Source organism: Orycteropus afer, unplaced genomic scaffold (genome assembly GCF_000298275.1).
Source record: "Orycteropus afer afer isolate SDZICR_OR568_19922 unplaced genomic scaffold, OryAfe1.0 scaffold00193, whole genome shotgun sequence".
In the NCBI taxonomy this organism is placed as follows: domain Eukaryota; kingdom Metazoa; phylum Chordata; class Mammalia; order Tubulidentata; family Orycteropodidae; genus Orycteropus; species Orycteropus afer.
This window is the reverse complement of record NW_006921780.1, coordinates 1,187,591-1,192,904: the sequence shown is the minus strand read 5'-3', so window position 1 is coordinate 1,192,904 and position 5,314 is coordinate 1,187,591. Positions and strand designations below refer to the sequence as shown.

Genomic DNA, 5,314 nt, shown 5'->3' with positions numbered 1-5,314 from the left:
CTGACCTTAGGGTTACCAGCAAAATGCTTTATTCACTACGCCACCCGAGCTCCTTTCAGCCTTAACAGAGGGTGGGAAAAGGAAGTAGGGACTTTGACATAATTCATAGTCTACATACAACTATTTCCAGATCTCCTTCCATCACACACACTCCAGACTCAACTCAATTACCATTATTAACAGGGAAGAATTTCTTAGAACTTCTGAATGCAAAAGTTCTCAACCCACTCCACAGTTACACAACTGGTGCTGTGGTGATTGTATTTCCTCTTGTCACACATATCCATTGACAACATGTTGTCATGGACCACTCCCTCTCATCGACATATCCAGTCCTTTAAATTCTATATAATTGTGCAACACTGCCTCCCATTTTTCTCTTGTAGGCTCAGCCATAACTTGAAAGATGGAAAATGAATATAAGAAAATTATACTACTAAAAAGATTAGGACTCATCAATTATTATGACTTTAACATAGTTAAGTCCTTACTGACCCTTGATTTGCATTTGATGAAAAAAATACAGGAAGAATATAATAGAATTAAAGTTGCTGACTTGATGAAAGTTCCAAGGTGCTGCCTGAGTGGAAAAACTAATAGAATTGTTTGAAGATATCAAAGAATTCAAAAAAGATGTTATTGAAACAATGCATAGAAGAGCAAAGTCAAAAGGTAGTAGGGGAGATAGCCTCACTCCAACCAACTCTGCACTCACCAAACCTTGAGTAGAACTTTGCCTTGATCACTGTTGATATGTCCTTTTCCCTACTTAAGACTCAGTAGCCACAATAATGGTGGAACTTTAGATGCCAACCAGTTTTACAACTTAGGTATTTCCCTTTCCTGTAATGAGAATTGATGTATTTTGGAGGGTATATTTGTGGTTCAGATAAACAACAAAAGGCAAAAAGAATGAATGAGAAAGTCCAAGATTAGCAGTATGTTGGAAAAGATAGAAAATGACCACAAAATTATAAAAAAATTATGCTTCATTAAAAAATATTTACATTTATGCAATTATTGTACCTGCTTTGTTATGTAACTATTTACTTCATCATTATTATTCGCTCTAGCTCTGGTGGCTTAATACCTAGTGCATTTGACTGCTAACCAGAAGGCTGGTGGTTCAAACCCACCAGCCACCCCTCGGAAGGAAGATTGGGTGATCTACTTCCATAGATCCTTGGACCCAAGGAGGGGTCGCTATGAGTCCAATCAACTTGATGGCAGTGAGTTTGTTTTTTGTTTGTTTGTTTGTTTAAGTCTTCATTCGATACTGAAAACAATTAGTGTGAAACAAAAATCTACTCTCAGAAAAGAAAAACACAGCCAAGGAGAAGCTTGTAACCAAAAGAAGAAGGTTTCTCAGGAAGAGAGTCAGCCTCCCTGTCCTTCAGGAGTCAGCACATCTGCAGCTATGGATCACCTCCGCTACCTCCCCAAATCTCACGACCAACTGGATCCTCCACTTCCTTAAATGAGGTATGTACTTCCTGTTCCTTTTTACCTCCATTTTCTTCTACTAAAAATTAGGAATCAAACCTCAAAATTCTAATTTCATGTTCTACCTAAAAATAACTCCAATAATGAATCAAAAATCAAATGTGTATGTGAGAATTTACTACCTTTTAATATTTTGTTGTCACAGTGGATGCTTGATGAAGTTGGCATTATTTCTGATCTCGAAAGGTTTTTTTCTCTTTTTGTTGTTTCAGGTGGGGAGTGAGAGAGGTGCAGCATCCCCAACAGTGTAAGTGAACACAGCAGCATGCCCATTGTCTAATGCTCCAGTCTGTTGCATATTCATTCCCTTTGCTCACTGACCCATTAACATTTCTTCAACACACCATGTTCCCTTCTTCTTCAGTGTTTTACTCACCATGTTTCTCCTAACTGGAAATTTCTTAATTTGACCAAACCTGTCTACTCTTTGGGTACCAAATTGGATATCCTTCCTCAAGGATTCCCTCCTGAGACTACACACAGACTATGTGAAATGTTCATGTGTTCATTGTGGAAAGATTTTATGTTTTACTTTTTACAACTATGACAACTGTAGTTAATAAATGGTTTTCTCCCCCTCCTGACTATGACCTCCAAGGGTAGAGCTACCCTCTTAACCCTGGGAACCGATATAATCTAGTGACTCACAGGAAGCTCTCAGTACATACATTTATTTAATGCAATAATGAAAACTAAGTACTAAGATATGAGTCAGCATAGGTAATGAAGGAAACAATGCAGATCATCTAATGCAGTAAGGAGGTGATATGCATCATATGGAGGCTGACAAGATGCAAAAAAAACAAACGAAAAAGAGATTGAAGTTGAAGACGGAGAGGAGTGGGAGAAATAAAGGCAGAAAAGAGGCCATACACCAAGACCTGGAAATGAAAGGAAAGAGCTGCATTTTATATTTGCATTTCTGTTTATTCTTTTTAGATTTTGCTGCTCTCAATAGGGGACTACTAGTCGGGGCCGACTCGACGGCACATAACAACAACAACAACAACAGTCTTTTGCTATATTTCTTATCAGTGTCAGTCTAATAACACGTAAAACTCCAATGATTCTTTTTCTACATGAGGATGTTTTATATTTCTTTTCTCTTTTTTTTCACATGGAATTAGAAAGATTATGGGCCATAGAAGAAAACCATAACACCTAAAACAATGTCTCTCTCGCCCCCTCTCTGCCTCTCTTTCTTTCTCTCTTCCTCTTCCCAATTAAAACATGATTATTTTAAAAACTAGAAAGATATTTATAACCAACCAAGCAAGCAAAGAAGGTTAACTTTAAATTGCTTAACACCCGACCATCAAGATATTACCAAGTTTCTTCCACATTCTCAGGTATTTCTCTTCATAAGCATATTTATAAATTTCCAAAAATGAGGTCATACAATGATCAGTATTCTTTCACCTGTTTTGTTAATCTAATATACCAGGACTATATTTCCAAAATGTTCCCATTGATATTTTGGCTTAGTATGTTTTGTGGTCAATTTTCTTCTGCTACTCAAGTTTTTCACTCTTTAATTTTCTTTGGAAATTTAAATCATTACAGTGTATATTTGAATTTATATTAATTCTTATCTGTCACTTAAGTTAGTTCAGAACAATACTGTCATCATTTGTCAGTCTTGGTTTCTGTAAGCAAAGATTATAGTCTACTTTAGAAAGGTAGAGGGAGCTCTGGTGGCGTAGTGCTTAAGGCATTTGACGCTAACCAGAAGGTTGGCAGTTCAAACCCACCAGCCACTCCACAGAAGGAAGACTGGCCAATCTACTTCTGTAAAGATTTACCACCTCAGAAATCTAGTGGGTGTAGCTATGAGTCAGAATGTCTCCATGGCAGTGGGTTTGCATTTTTGGTTTGGTTTTAGAAAGGTAATTCTGTTTAACATGAGTGTTCTAACTCCTATGCTTATTGTCTTCTACCTTACTTCCTCTAGCTAAATTATGCCAATGCATTATCAATTCCTTGCTACTAAGCAATCCTTCTCTAGTCTAGCCCCAGGTCAGAGTATCTGTGAAGGTTGCTGGGGCCTAATGCTGTCATTGAGTTTTCTCTCATTAGAAAATGGCTATGTATTCTCTGCTCAAATTTATAAGTTTATTTTCCTGTGTCTCTCAAACACAGAATCAGGAACAGTAGGTCCAATATCAAGCAGTTTCCAAAAGAATTGTTGTCTTATAGGGCCCATTAGTAGTGATGGTACTGAAGCAACAGAGCCATTTAGATATGAGTCTCCAGAAAAGGATAAAAACATGATGCTTTATACTACAGTGGTTACAGAGAATAAATTCTTCCAAGTGAACGTTTTCAATACCAACCTGAATCTAGAAAGATCATTGCCGTAACAGATTATTTTGAATGCAAAGGATTACCAGAGATAAACAAAATATTATCTGTATCTGAAGTTGGTCCTGATCAAAAGATTGAGGTCCCAACCAGAATTATCAAAAGAGCAAACAAAACTCCCAAGATTCATAATCTTCCAAAGCAAGCATCAGGAACATTAGCATATGGGCTGTTTATGTTAAATATTAGGTAATTATTTCAAAGTGTTATTTTTCTTTAAGTTTTCCGCATTAACACCTAAAATTAAATGTCTCATCTTTCTAAATCCAGTTTTGCCTATTGATTGGACACTAGAAACAAGGACTCTCTCTTAACTAGAGGTAAGTGGTCAAATCTCTCCATACGATAGAAAATGAGACTAGGTCACCTATTAACAGTCTTGATCCCATGATGTCTCCATGAAGCTTCTTTGAAAAAGATTCACTAAAAAGCCTTGGCATTTTCACCAGCTCTAACAATCAATTCTCAGCCATAATGAGCAAGGACAGTGCAGAGTCTAGATCAATATTCACATGCTAAAGATTTTATTTCTTTGACCTCCACCCTAATTAAATAAATAATAGTTCTATTTCGAATTCTTATACATTTATTTTATATAATGGATTGCCCTACCAAGCTTGAATTCTGTTTGTGACTTGTAGTTAGAGTGACAAATAGATTTCCTGAAGTTCCACAGAAGGCAAAAGTCAGCAGTTAGGGATAGGATCTAATGGTCTAACCATTCAGTGCTGTTGCCTCTATTTTATTTATTTATTCACTTATTCATGAAAAGGTTACTGAACAATGAGAAATACTGAGTTGCATGATATTGTAAGATAAGGTAATCTAGTCCTCTAAATTGCAAATCAAATGTATAGAGAGAAAGAGAAAAAAAAGGCACAGAAAATTTTACTGATATGTCCTTGTCCAAACATAGGGTACTAGTTTGGGTGATGTAGTCAACCTCAAAACTGTCCTTAAATTGCTATGAATTCAACTGAAATCTTAAATGACTGACTGCTTCATAATACCATTATACTTATCTTCTAGAATAGCCCTTAGTTATATCTGTATTGTTTTCTGTACATTCTTTTTAATGAGACTAGCTTATAAAATGTCATTATAAGATTGATGAATAATGGCTTAACTGAATGAAACACAATGGAGTATGAACTAGGAACCTAGGTCAATGGGAATAAGATATTAAAGAAGAGTGAGTAAATGGGCAAGGTTGAAATTAGTGATATTCGTATTCTGTTATATTCATTATATTCATATTCATATTCTATCAAATACTCATTTGTAGGAGTTGTTGATTTATTTCTGCATAATGACAAGGGCTAAACAAGTACATCAAGAATTTCTGATTTCTCCATATCTAGGTCCTTTAAGGGGGAATCAGCTGAAAATAGGAAGAAAACTCATTATCCTAGAAATATCAAGCATAAAAATACTCACTGACGTCGAGTCG

At 36.0% G+C, this 5,314-nt stretch overlaps 1 pseudogene; it reads left to right on the top strand.

The window, feature by feature from the left end:
* LOC122150652 overlaps positions 1 to 4,057 on the top strand; it is a 9,425-nt pseudogene extending 5,368 nt beyond the window's left edge.
* Positions 4,058 to 5,314: the final 1,257 nt, after the last annotated feature.